The 14660-nt window shown below is 30.7% G+C and overlaps 1 long non-coding RNA gene across 2 annotated transcripts in view; it reads right to left on the bottom strand.

Annotated features, from left to right (window-relative positions):
* Positions 1–14660, bottom strand: part of LOC147825865 (uncharacterized) — a 162053-nt gene that overhangs the window by 120550 nt on the left and 26843 nt on the right. The window contains exon 3 of one of the 2 annotated variants that reach the window (XR_015439953.1): positions 1418–2221. The exons of the other annotated variant lie outside the window; for it this stretch is intronic. This is a non-coding gene — a long non-coding RNA (uncharacterized LOC147825865). Of the gene's footprint in view, positions 1–1417; positions 2222–14660 lie in introns of those variants that run through there. 2 annotated transcript variants of the gene reach the window in all.

Genomic DNA, 14660 nt, shown 5'->3' with positions numbered 1-14660 from the left:
CCCAGAGTATTAAATTATTATCCAAAGTTCAAGCAAAACTAAACTCTGCAATTATAATTTTCCAGGTGAATAAGACATTTTATAAATTGTACTTTGACAATATTTCCCAAACTTTCAGGGGCATTAAAAAATGAAAACAAAACAATGGCAAAGAAAAGATAATTAAAGACATTAAAATGAAGACATGAAACCAAATATAACATGGAAACCTACTAAAATGTAGTGACTGGGAAAAAGAAAAACCAAAAAACTCATCATATATGCATGTTGACAACATTTTTATGCATATAAAGTAATAAGAAAATTTTATACCAATTCTAGAATTTATAGATTCTGGTAACTATAATGTTATATGTAATAGATACTAACATTTAGAAAAAAAGGTTTTTTGCATATGCAACTTGTAGTCCCAAATATATATTTAAAGAGACATCACAAGCTAGGGGCAGCACAAAGTAAAATTTTTTAAAATGGGTAAATCAAATCATCAATAAATAGGTATTCCTTCCTATTCTTATACATTTTCTTTAATTTTTTTGTTCAATCTATTAAAGATCATTTGAAACAACTTAACTTATCATAGGCAAACTACTTAAGTAGATAATTTTTAAAAGAAAATATACATATTGCCAATTAGAAGGTGTTGAATAACACTAATAATTAGGAAAATGCAAAGCAAAATCACAAGATAGTACAACATATTAGGATGTTTGTTGTCAAAACAAAACAAAAAGCAACAGGTGTTGGTAAGGATGTGAAGCAACCAGAAACATGCATAGCTGGGAATGCAATGGGGTATAGCCACCATGGAAATTAATATGATAATTCATCCATAAAAATAGTTTCGCTGTATGATCCAGTGTTTCCACTCCCAAGTGCGTACACAAAGGAACTGAAAGTACGATTTTAAAGAGTCAATTGTGCATCCATGCTCATTATAGTACTATTCAAAATAGATTAAATATGGAAACAACTGATACAGATGTGATGTATGTATACAATGCAATACCATTCTGCCTCAAAAAGGAAGGAAATTCTGACCTACTGCAATGTGGACAAATTTTACAGACTTTGTGTTAAGTGAAATGTGCCAGTCAATACAAGACAACACTGAATAACTCCATTTACATGAGATACCTACACTGCTATATTCTTAGACAGGAAATAGAATGGTGATGTATTATAAAGGAAATGCAGAGCTATTTAGGCTACAGAGTTTAGTTTTACACAATGAAAAGAGTTCTGGAGGTGAGAGATGATGATTGGTATATAACCTAAATTTACTTAATGCAGCTGAACTGTTAAGGTTTAAATGGTTAAGATTGTAAATTTTAAATTATGTGTATTTAACCACAATTAAAATAACAATAGATTAATCAACTTAATCTTCCCCTCTTCAAGAGACACATACCTTATTTTAAGTGGATGATTTTAATTCTTTAAAGTTTCAAATATGGGAAAAATAGAAGATAAATACGATGAATATTCATATAAAATAACCATCTCTAATGTTAACAATTACTGACATTTCAATTTTCTCTTTTGAAATATTAGTATTATGAAGCAGTTCAATCGAACAGCTCTAAGAACCTATGATAAATTCACTTGGTCAAAATTCTATAGGCCTAGGTTGGGCATAGTGGTGCATTCCTATAATCACAGCATTCAGGAGATTGAGGCAGGAAGATCATTGCAAATTCGAGGCCAGTGTAGACATAATGTGTTCAAGGCTGTCCTGAAGTACATAGTAAAACTCTGGCAAAAAAAAAAAACAACTCCAGCCTTAGTACTCTTCCAATCCTGTGACTTCCACTGTCTCTTATAGGTTGAATTGTGTCCAGCAGGAAATATGCTGAAATCCTAACAAAAAAACCTATTGCCTCAGAATGTGTCTTTATTTGGAAATAGTTCTTCTAGATGTATTTTGTTAAAATGAGCATGTGGTTGGTTGAAAGGACTCGTAGTCCAATATAGTTATTGAATATAAGATAAAACAGTCTGGAGAACACACAGGGAGAAAGCTATAGAAAGAGGATGGTAGAGATTGGAGTTGCTACCATAGCCTAGGATGTCCAGACTCAAAAGAGGCTTGAAATGATTATCTCCTAGAGACATCAAAGATGACACTGTCTGCCTGCCTTCCACACTCTGGAACTGTCAAAGGAAATCTTCTGCTGTTTTAAGTCATCCAAGGTTGATAAGAAAGTTGATCCATTCGTGTCTAAAATTTAAAAATAGGACTGAAGTTAAGCATTGTCACAGAACATGCATTTATCTATTTTCCCTTCCAAATTATTACTAAAGTTAATAAATACTGAAAATATAAAGAGATGTTCAATTCTATCTCTCATATTCATCATGTTTATAGCATTTTATAGGTAAATTTATAGCAATTTATAGGTAAATCTTGATGAATGGATAAAGAAAATGTGATATTTATACACAATGGAGAACCAAGATTCATTATGTAAAGGTACAATTCCCAATGAGAAATGTAATTGTGTTGTATACCTAAAATGTACCAATAAAATAATTTAATAAAAAAAAGAAACATTTCAGTAGAGTCTGAAGGAAATAAAAGAATACACACTCAAAAAAAATAAAAATAAAGTGAATGGTTACACTTTATTCAGTAGTCACCTCTGAGGACTGATTTAGGGAAGTCACCCCATAATATACATGAAAGTCATCTGATAAGAGCAGTTTCAGGGCAAAATAACATATTTTCTCCATTTCCTGTATTAACTGTATGCAAAAATATTATTAACTGTATTAATATTAATAATTATTAATTATTAATTATTAACTGTATTAATATTAATTGTAATAATATTTAACAAATGAGTAAAATTAAAACACATTTAATAAGGAATCTACATGTATCCATACATGATTTCCCACTAAATACACATCAAGAATATATCTACGTGATTGATTTACCATCTAAGTTGTATTTCAAAACTTTTCTCCTCCCTCATTAAAACTAAATGAATGAAAACAACATTTTCTTAATTATTTTAGATACCAGCAAGTTATGTTAATGTCTATAATGTTCAAGGTATCAATATAATGCTTTTGATACTAATTCTCCAAAACATAAATCTCTTGACATTTACTCTACTTAGTAATAGGAAAAGAGAACGTAACATATAGTTTTGTCTGTCTCCAGCGATACATGCAAAGTTTTCTAACCTATAGGGTTATTTATTTTAAACAATGTGTATATAATTCCCAGCCTATTTTTTCTTACTCTTTTTTTGTTGTCTTGTTTGAAAATCCCATGTCTGTGTTTGACATTGTATAAAACTATGTTGCAGTCACAAAATATTATATATCACCACGTTTTGGCAACCAATAAGTTATATTCAAATATTATGCAATTATGATAGAGGACACTTTCTGTTGAGTGAGTACAAAAGTATAATTAATACGAGTAAAAATAATCTATAATTGGTATTGGATGTGGGCAAAAAAACCAAAATTATGAGAAGAAATGTTTTATTAAGTTACAGGAATTTACAACAGGTAATTTGCTTACCTAAACTTCTATACTTTTTAATCCTTAAGAAAACAGTACCAGGAAGCTATTACTACTCTAAGAAAAGCCTAAATTTGTCCTTTTAAGTGTAAAATCAGTTTTTTGTGAATAAAAAAATGAACAAGTATTTGTCTTGCTAGTATTTTTTAAACCAGTAATAAGTTACTGGATATATTTGTAAAAGCTTTAAACCAGCATTATTTCTCAACACAGCTATGTAAAATTACAAAAATAGAAACCATTCAAGTAGGAAAATACAAATAGAAATAATTGAACATCTTACTTTGGTAATTAAAAGGAGTGTACACCGGAAACAGGTAAGCATCTGACCTCTCCCACCACAAAGGTGGCATTGTATGCCCAATCATTACAGTTAGAGGAATGAGGTTGTTGCTAAGCAACAAGCCTTCTATAATCTTGTGAGGCTTTTGTGTCTGAGAAAAATTGAGGCAAAGAAAAGTTTGAAAAGCTAATGAAGAAGAAATGGCTTCAGGGAAAATCGATCAATAGTGCTCCTGACCAGAAAATCAACTCTTCATGGGGCTAGAGGAAGAAAAGCTACTTAGAACTACTTGAGAGAAAATGTATTATCACCGGGTGTGTTTAATTGTCTGTACCCTAATCCTTTGTTATCATGTTGTCTTTGTGTGTGTGTGTGTGTGTGTGTGTGTGTGTGTGTATGCTTTCTTATGTGAAGTTCAGTAATATGCACAGGATGTCTCCCCAGTAGGCTTAACAATAACCCCAAATAATGTTTTGATCACTTCATTTTCTGTATCATTTAAGAATTCAATAAGCTGTAATTGGCCTACTTTCATGGTATGGTTACATGAATGACAATAAACTATCACATGAACTGGACTCCGTTGCCTGCAAAAATATAGTCATGGTATTGACATTACAGGAAATAAAACTTGGAATTTTTTTCCTCAAATAAGAAATTAAGAACCTAGTGGTGAAGATTGGGACAGAAAGCTATAAGTAAATTCTGTAAGGTACTCTTTGTTCTGTTTGTGATGGATAAAGTTGTATGGTCAAATCTGAATCTCCAAATTGTCAATCAGTTGCAGAGGGACACACAAGGGAAATACACACATTCATATTTGCTAAGATTTTTCTTTTTCCTAAATTAGTGAGCTTAGCCGAACCACGTCAATTATGATAACTCTATAATAGTAGAAAGTACAGTGGTGTTAAGGAAACAGAAGGTCTAAAGGGAATATTCAAGTTCTCCTTAATGATTTTAAGCAACTTGATAAATTAGCATATTTTCCTAAGGAACATAAGTTTATGCTTACATTAGGTTTTTTGGCTATTGAATAAAACTGTGATATGTTGTGGGCTACAGCCTTCTAAATATATAGAATATATGAAAATAACCTATAATCTGGACAGTACCATGATTTTTGGGATTAGACACAGGAAGTGATCAAATGAGAAGTTAGGAAAACACAGAATCCAAATGAGACCTAAGAGTTTGAAAAGCTGAGGAAGGTTTCTCCTCTGTCTGATCTCACTAATAATTTGATTCACACTCTGATGAGTAGAAACTTTGTCTCAATGTGCACTGATACAGATCACTGATAGAATTTAGGTCACATCCAACTTCCCAAATAACTGCAAAGCTGCATTTGTAGTGTTATGTGCACCACCAAATTTGTTTTTTCTTTCATTTAAATATAGTGTTTAATCCTAATGATATTAAGATGCAAATCTGCTTAATGCCACACAGAGACCTATTTCACTAAATAGCATTTTACTGATGGGATGCATTTATCATTTTTCTTTTACCTAGTACATAACTTAATTGTATGAAATCCAATAATCCATATATTAAACACCAAAATCAATTTAGCATCACTGTTTAAGATTCACTTAAAACATGCAGCTATTTGCTTATTTCTGTTTGTTAATGTCTATAAGGCTTATTTGAGTTCCCATCTCAGGAGAAACCATTGAGCTTCAATTATTGTTACATATGCAGCTATCTCTGGCCTCTGCTGGAAAGTGCAGGCTGTCACTGAAGGAACCTACAATTAAGCTGTGCAGCACTCTCCATGAAAACACCATCAAACCTTTCATACATGGATGAAAAATCCCTGCACAAACCCAACAACCATCAACCCTAAACACTCACATTCCAAAGTGTTTGATTTACAAATGGGTAAATAATTCAAACTCTTTCATATATTACCAAATAGAGATAATTTTCCACAACTTAGGAAAAAATCCTGTTTTCAATTTCTGGCTCTGCCAAGTGGATATTTTGATTTTTTTTTGTAAATTTCTCATAGGTACTTATCCTCTATAAAGTGAATAGTTGGACTAAATGATTTCAAAATTCCTTTCCTATCCAAATTGTCTATAATCTCTTGCAATCCAGAACAATAAAAACACAATATTTTTCAAAGCACACAGAAAATATGAAGGAAGATATCTGAGTATCTAAGGAGATAAAAGACAGCTCCATAACTTTGTAAATGCAACTTAATTTGCATAACACATTTAAATTGTAGAGAAATATTTAAAACATATTTCAAATACATATTTTAACAGATAGTCCTAAATAAAGTGTAAAAATTATGCATTTTGAAGAGTAAAGTTCAAAATAATTTCATAAATGATTTGTCTATTATATTCCAAGGCTGGTATTTTTACAAACATAATAGTAAGCAAAGATATTTACTTCATCAAATTTTTATCAGTGTATTCTTTGAATATGAGCATTTCATCTTAAAGTACTCAGGAGATAAATAATGCAAGCTAACTTTGAAATTAAGATATTGTGTGTGCATGTGTAAACTCATTCATTAAAAAAACGTTTTGTTTTGAAATACATAACAAAATGGCAGCTGGCCAAAATATTTCATAGTCTGAGACCATATAGGCTATGAAAATAGTTAGACAGGCTACTATTATGTTAGTTATCAATAGTGATTTTATGGATTTATGCAACATTAATGAATTCTTAAAGTAAACACAAGATTCATTTTCTAAATTACTATCATTTCTCCCGAAGCTGTATGCTGGAGAAATAGAAAATTATTTATCTGAACTAATACAACCATACAAATATGAATTGTAGCTTCTTTTAATTACAGAAGCAGTATTTAATTTTATAAATATACATGTATATAATGATTGGAAACCAAATTACTCTAAATTATCATAAATATTCTAAGAAATCTCTCCTGTTCTTGAATCTTTGTTTAATCTGGTGCCAAACACAGGTAATAATTTATTGTTACTTATTATTACATATCAAATTTATGCTCAAAATCAAAAGGAATTATTTTATACCACCCACATTATAATACAACTACTAAACTAGCTTTATATTTGTGTATTAAATTAATTTCCAACAAATCTATTTGATAGGTAATATCAATATCATCACATAGGTGAAGATACATAAGAATGGAGAAGCTAAGTCACTATCTATTCATGATAAAAACCCTGAAGGATATAGGTAGAGAAGGATCTTATGTCAATCTGAGTAAAAGTCACCTAAGATGAGCTTACTGCCAAATTGATGTTAAATGGGGCTATGTCAAATTAAACAAAACTGCTGCATAGCAAAGAAAACAACCAATAGAAGGAAGAGACAAACTACAGAATGGGATACAACATTTGTCAGTTACTCCTCTAATAGAGTACTGATATTTAGAATAAATAAATAAATGGACTCCCTCAAAAATAAGAGACCCAATCAAAAAATGAACTGAAATAGACAATTATCAGAAGATGTGCAAATGGCCAATAAATATGTCAAAAATATCCGTCATTGCTGTCCATTAGAGTAACACAAATTAATACACCACTGAAATTCTATCTTACTCCAAAAAATGGCTATCACCAAGAAATCAAATAATAGCAAAACCTGGTAAAACTATGGGGGGAAAAGAAACCCTTGTATATTATCAGTGGCAATGTAAACTAGTAATTAAAAATAGAAATTCTATTTGATCAAGCTATTCCCTTTCTAGGTATCTTCATGAAAAATGTAAGATAAAAATTATATTGAAACATTCATGACCATGTTTATAGCAGCATAATTCATATTAGTTAAATCTTAGAAGCAGTCTTTACTTGCATCAACAGATGAATAGATAAGAAAATGTGGTATATGTACACAATGAAATAATACTCTTCCACAAATAAACATAAATTGGAGTCATTTGATGGAAAATGGATGCACCTGAGACAGTAATGTTAAGGGAAATAAGTCAGACATGCAAGCTTAAATATCAGATTGTTTTTCCTATATGAGAGATAAGTCACCAATAATTTGAAGAACAAGTAAAGGGTAGAAAAGTAGAGACAAGCACATAGAACTTTTGCAAATGGAAAGGGAGTTTAGAGATAGAGAAAGATGCTTTAGTACTGCAAGACAAATTAAGATGTGTTAATATCTTCTAGAGACAATGTAACAATAAAATGAGTTATTGAATACTTAGCATTGTGGATGTCACAATTTTTAATCACAAAATTTTATTTTTTAAACTTTTGTCACCTGAAGAATATCATAATAATGTTAATTCCCACATCTATGGCTTTTACTTTCAGTGCTTATCCTTTGTCACTTTTAATCAATTAATACTATTGTATTCACATCCACTCACTCATATTATGACATGATTAAATATTGTGCTTTATAGCATGTCATTTGAATTGGAGCAAAAAATATGAAATGGCAATTTTTTTCTTCCACAAACACATTAATATTTAAATTTGTCATTTTCTAAAGCAAATGAAAGCAACTGTGTTGGATATGCTTCACTGTGCACACTTGATTGGCTTGGAAGCCACCAGGGAACTGGTGAAACACACTACTGAGTGTGTCTGGGGGGGCTTATGCAGGGATGACTTTGGGCACTATGTCTGGTTCCTTGCCTCTTTCTCTCTGATGTTGCTCCTGTGCTCTACTTCTCGGCCACCATGAAATAAGCATCTTGGCTCCCCCCTACCCTTCACCATGATGCTTCTGCCCTGAGCCAGCAGACTGTGCACTGACAAACCTGAAAATGAGTTAAATTAAAACCCGTATCCTGTAACTGGTGGGTGTTGGGTACTGTGTTCCAGCAATAGAAAACTAATGCAACATGTGAAACCACTGTAATGTGCATTTTCTTTCTAGTGTATATTTATGATTTTGTAATTATGGGGAAAATTTAATACACAGAAGCAAAATGGAGATTTATTAGGAAAAGACCATTACTCTTTTACTGTGAAACTTTCCAATATTTAAAATTATTAAATTTCAAATAGACTAGTTATATATACATTTCTGAGTTTCCAGAAATAAAATTTATATTTAAAATAATTAATTATGTCTTCTTTAAGTGTCAGTTCTCTTTTCTCCTTCTTTAAATCATTTTATTTGCAGGTTATTCCACATGAGATGAATTGTGATGGTTGTCCTCTTCCAGGATCATATATAACAGTATAAACAAACAAATTTTATTTTTTCTGAATGAATGTGGATAAAAAATTGCTCATCAAGAATTTTCTAAATATTGTTCTATATTTTTGTATACCAGGATTATTCCCTGCTGCATAGTATGATTTTTATCCTAAAGCCATTTTGGTAATTCTCACATAAATATACATTTCACAATGGGAGTTCCCCCTTGATAATGATCCTTAAATTCTGGAGCAGACTTTTCTCAACTACTACAGTTGATGAGTCTCAACTTTCTGTTTGTGGGGGCTTCCAATCTTCCCTAGTCTTCTTTCCCAGTCCCACCACCTGCTACTTTTTCCTCTCCAAATTCTTACTCCCCAAGTAAACCTCATGTTCTCTCCAGTATCCAGAATTAAGTTGCACTTTAGTTTTCTTAATCATATAATCATCCACAGCAAAACGTCCTGATTACTAAAGAAAATTAGGAACTTTTAAAGACTAATTCCAAGTTATAAAATTGCAGTGTTTGGTTATAAATTATGAAATTAATGCAAAGGTATTGCTTTATTTCCTTAATTATAGTTCCTGGATTATATATCACTGTATTTGAACTTACCCTGATATAGCATTTTCTATCTAAATGTACAATTTATTTTAGATACAGTGTATACAAACCCTGTTTTGCTGATATAAAGCAAAACTCCACTAAAATATTGTCTGATTTTTAAATTAAAATTATATGAAATAAATATTAAACACTAAAGCAAACTAATGATTAAGTTTTGGTAGTTGTTAACACTTTTATAGAAACTACAGTGCCATAGCCTTTATCAAAGACTTTTTCTCCATATCAAATAAAATGAAAGCCAAAAATTTACTTTTATAACATAATTTTTGGACCTGCCTTAGATTAGTGAGAAAGAAAATAAACATGACTAAAAAAAATTTTAAAAAAGAAAATAAACATGACTGTTTTGATGATATATTGCTGTAATGCATCATCAGAGTACTGCTAGTGTGATAAACTACAATATTAGTGTAATACATCATCAAGAGGGCTGTCATTCCAAAACAGTATTAGTGTAATACATCAGTAGCTATCACCACGCACTACCACTTCCCACAGTGTTTAAAGAATGTTATTGTTCTACCATATGCAAGAGAGGAAAGAATACCCTTCCAAAATATGAGCACAATGGAATAATATGACTTTACAATTGTCTTGAGAAACCCACTTGTGTCTTCAATTTCATTAAATCATCTGCCCCTTCTATTTTTTTAATGTATCTTACTTACATATTAATGTGTTAAATATAGCATTTGATAGATGCCATAGCATCTTGCTTTTGTATTTCGTCATTCTTCTAGTTTTCAGACAGTGAGTAGCCCTCTATTCTTCAACAGATAGGGACATGAAAGACAAATGATAGGTACCAGATTTATTTGTTAATTATGTCACTGGACATTTTCTTAATATGTCTATATAACAGTTTCTAGTGTTCCATAATAGATTCTCAAAAAAAAAAAAAAAACAACAACAGAAACTTTCTAAGGTCATGGACACATATTTTACATAAATTCTTCCCTTCCATACATGTCACCAAACTTCCCCCCACTACACTATCTCACCCTCCCATAAACAGTTTCATCTCTAATTTCTTCTAGTCTCCCCTGAAAAGTTTAGTAACTAACATCATTATTTTTCATTTTCCTCCAATTACTAATGTCTTTTATCTTCTCATTATGGTCTAATACTGTAAGTGATGTGCTTTTGATTATCTATTTCATTTCTAAGATTTTGGTAAGGATTTTGCTTCCTATCTGATTTGCACAACCATAAAATTCATACTTGTATGTGAAGCTATGGTACCCAAGGCTGAAAGCAGATTCATATGTACCCTATGCTTTAAAAACAAATAACCACTCATTATCCACTGTATGACTCTTTGCCTTTCTTCCCTGGCAGGTAATGACAGCTCAGAAAACTTAAATAAGCTGGGAATTATTTGGAATTATTTTTAGGAATTTGTGGAATCCAGAATGTATTGAAAAAATGGATTTTTTATTGAGATGTGTTATAAATTTTTAAAGATGAATTTTACACATTTTTGGAACATAGTTCAGAATGGTTGGCAGTTATAGTAAATAGATATTTAGATATATGCAGACATTAATCAAATATACAAAATGCTGGCAATTAATAAATCCAGTTGTCAAATAAATAAGTATCCATTTATTATTTTGTGTTTTTCTTTATGTATAACTTTTCAAAAATGTTTCACAAAAAATAGACATGAGAAACATATGAAAAAATAATATGGAGTTCTTAAGAGAACTGATTGAAACACTAACAAAACAAATTTACAACTATTCTCCAGAAAGTAAAATCTGAAAATATATGGACTATTCTGGGCAGTTTCCTGCTGCTGAGGAGACTGAGGCTGAAGAATCACAAGTTCAAGGCCATCCTAGGTGACTTGATGAGACCCTGTGTCCAAACAAAATAAACATGGCTTGGGGGCCGAGGATTTAGCTCAGTGGTTCCGCTGCCTGCCCTGCAAGGTCAAGGACGGGAGTTTGATCCCCGGTACCATAAATAAATAAATAAATAAATAAATAAATAAATAAATGGCTTGGAACAAAGTTCAGTGATAACAGGACCTTGGTTTCAGTCTGTAGTGCTATTTTTAATTATTTGACCAATAGTTAATATTGAAATTTCTGAATATACATGAGAGTTGTTTTTTATTATTCATCAATATTTTCTGAATGCTAAAATTCACAGATGAATACTGAAGAATATTGTGGAATCATTTTCTTCCAGCTAAATTTCAAACATTAAAACAAAGATTTCCAGTTATTACTTATACACTAATCTCGATTTGTCTTATTTCTTCTTATCCATTTAAAATCTTTTTAATTATGAACAAAATTGACATTTTGAAAATATTCCTCATGTCCCCAAATAAGAAAATCAAAGCTTTGAAAGGTTAAGTGGTGAGCTAAGATTTATATAGCTACTGAGGAAGGATAGCAAGTGGGTCAGCTGCATTTTTGCTTCATGCCACCTCTTGAGAATGCACAGTGTTGTAGCAGCTCTATTTGGAACATTTTTGGTCTTGGCACAGGGGTAAAATATAAAAATTTCTTCCATTTCTCAGAACTTCTGCTCAAAAAAGACAGAATCTCCATTACTTATGCTTCCAAATTCATTGAAAAAATTAAGTCATATAAGCAAGAGTGACTTTGGGGAGCATAACATAGTATAATCCCATAAAAGAAATGTCAGATGGGAATCAGGAATATTTGATATAATAGTTCTGTTACATATTACCTACAAGCATATTTTACAAAAATTCTTTAGCATAAGCCACACAAGCATTATTACCAATGTATGTAAAGTCTACGTAGATAATGTAAAATATTGGTTTAAGCACTTTTGCAGTGCTACACACTTTGTAGAAATAAGAAATACTGTCCTATTATTTATAACCTTAAATTTGTATGTCAGTTACATGTCAAAATTTGAAATTTAGGAAAAAGGAGATAAAAAGTTTATAAATTTCTAAAGTTATTTTCTTTAAAGTATGAGCCATTCCCTTATATGTAAAAATACTATTTAAATATGCACTGAGTGGTAAAACTCTTCTGCCAAGAAATGCAAGCATTCTGAATAAACATTATGATGAAATATAATAATTATTTTAATAAATCTTACCAGTTTCAGAATGAAAGATTGAATTCCACAAAGAAAATCGGTGGTTCAGATTCATGAAATATGTTCTTTATGTATTTATTTAGTTATTTGGAAAACAGATATTCTTGGATCTACTTATGAATTTAAATGATTAAAATGAATTGCACTTGTAGATTGAAACAAATTTTATATATGAGAATTAATGAAGAACGCATGCTTTAATTTAACCTATAAGAAAGAATTTATTTTAACCTATATGAAAGAATTGTCATTGTCTTAAAATCATTCAGTCTAAAAAATATGCTGACAGGAAATAAATTAGAATTATAAATGTCTGCACACATTTATTAATTGTGTCTATTCTAAGTATCAAGCTGTGTCTACACTTTAGGAATAAGATAAGACAAAGTTCTGTCCTTAATTATATAGTGTAAGGAGGATGCAAGATTTGATCATGTTCAATAGCAGGTGGTGAGTGCTATGATAACAGTTTACTTTGAGAAATATATATAAGCAGACTCTAACACAATACTGGTTTGCTTATTAAAGCTGCTGTCCCAGACAACAGATTTAAGAAGTAACATAAAGAATGCATAGAAATTGCTACTGTGAAAATTAAAGAAATAATTAGGTTGTTATTAAGGTTAAAGGAAATAGATTTTGCAAATGTGCCAAACTAAAATAAAGAATTCTAAAAATTTCAAACAATTTCCTGTGCTAGCGGATTTATTGATAAATAGTCTGGAAGAAAACAAGGAAAAAAATTGGGTTGTGTTAAATAACCTATGGGTTGTGGTTGCACCATTGGAGGGAAAAGTAGCCATGAAAAAGTTTTAAGGTAGGCAAGGAATTATCCTATTTGAACAAATATAAGCAAGCTTTCTTTCAGTCTACAACCTAGTCTATGTAGCAAAATCTTATGTGACAAAGTAGTACAGACTAGATAAAATGTGGCCTAACTGATATGAGGTTTTCCAAAAATGCTTATATTTAACCATTAACATGCTTTTTGAGCCCTTTCTTAATCCCTGTTGACCAATTAGGAAAATATGATTTCTAAATTTTTAAAATTTCTACAATCTGCATATTTTAGGACACAAAAGAACACTATATTGATATTTTCCTCAAGGATATCATTTGCAATGATATGCTGAGTGTTTTCAAATGACTAAAATAATTCTAATTATTTTCTTTGTACATTTCTATATTTCCACATTTTTACTTTGCTTTCTATAATTTTAGAGTTAGATGATAATAAAATCTTACATTATGACAAGAAAATTTTTAAAAGCTACAACTGAAATGTGATCATGATAGTACTTCTTTAAATGTATTTATTATCAATGGGAAATAATGTGATTTTAATTGAACTATTTTCTTGATTACATAATCAGGAACATTTATACATAAAAATATATTTACTTTTTTCTGAAATATATATCACAAAGTACAGTATCTCTAACAAGCTGTGCTAAAATAGCATAGTTAATTTTTCACTTTATTATTCATAGCATAGAATCATTTATATATATAATTTATATATCATATTTATCAACTAATTTATATATTATTAAAATTCATGAGATATTCCTTCCCCTTATTTGTTGTTTTTTTTGTATTAAATTCTTTTATTGGTACATTGTAGGTATACAACAAAATTACATTTCTCATTGGGAATTGTACCTTTATATAATACATCTTGGTTCTTATTTTTTCCCCATCCCTAGCCCACCCTTCATGCCCTCCACCCTTCCCTATTTACAAAGAATTTATTTCCATTTTTTCCATTTCTCAGCATTTTTCCTTTCCCTTCTTTCCTTTCCCCTGCCCCTCCCACTACCCCTACCCCTTTGGACCTTTTCTTCCTATGTTGCATTATTGATTATTCATTCTAATCATTGGTACATTTTAGGTATGAAATATGATGACATTCATTATTGTAAATTTGCACCTTTACATAATCTATGTTGGTTCCCATCTTTCAGCCTTGTCCAGCCCTCCGTTCAACCCCTCCAGTCCTC

This window comes from Heterocephalus glaber, unplaced genomic scaffold (assembly GCF_053883595.1).
Source record: "Heterocephalus glaber isolate CG9 unplaced genomic scaffold, H.glaber_assembly_v1.0 deba00001481, whole genome shotgun sequence".
In the NCBI taxonomy this organism is placed as follows: domain Eukaryota; kingdom Metazoa; phylum Chordata; class Mammalia; order Rodentia; family Bathyergidae; genus Heterocephalus; species Heterocephalus glaber.
This window is presented reverse-complemented; position numbering and strand designations above follow the sequence as displayed.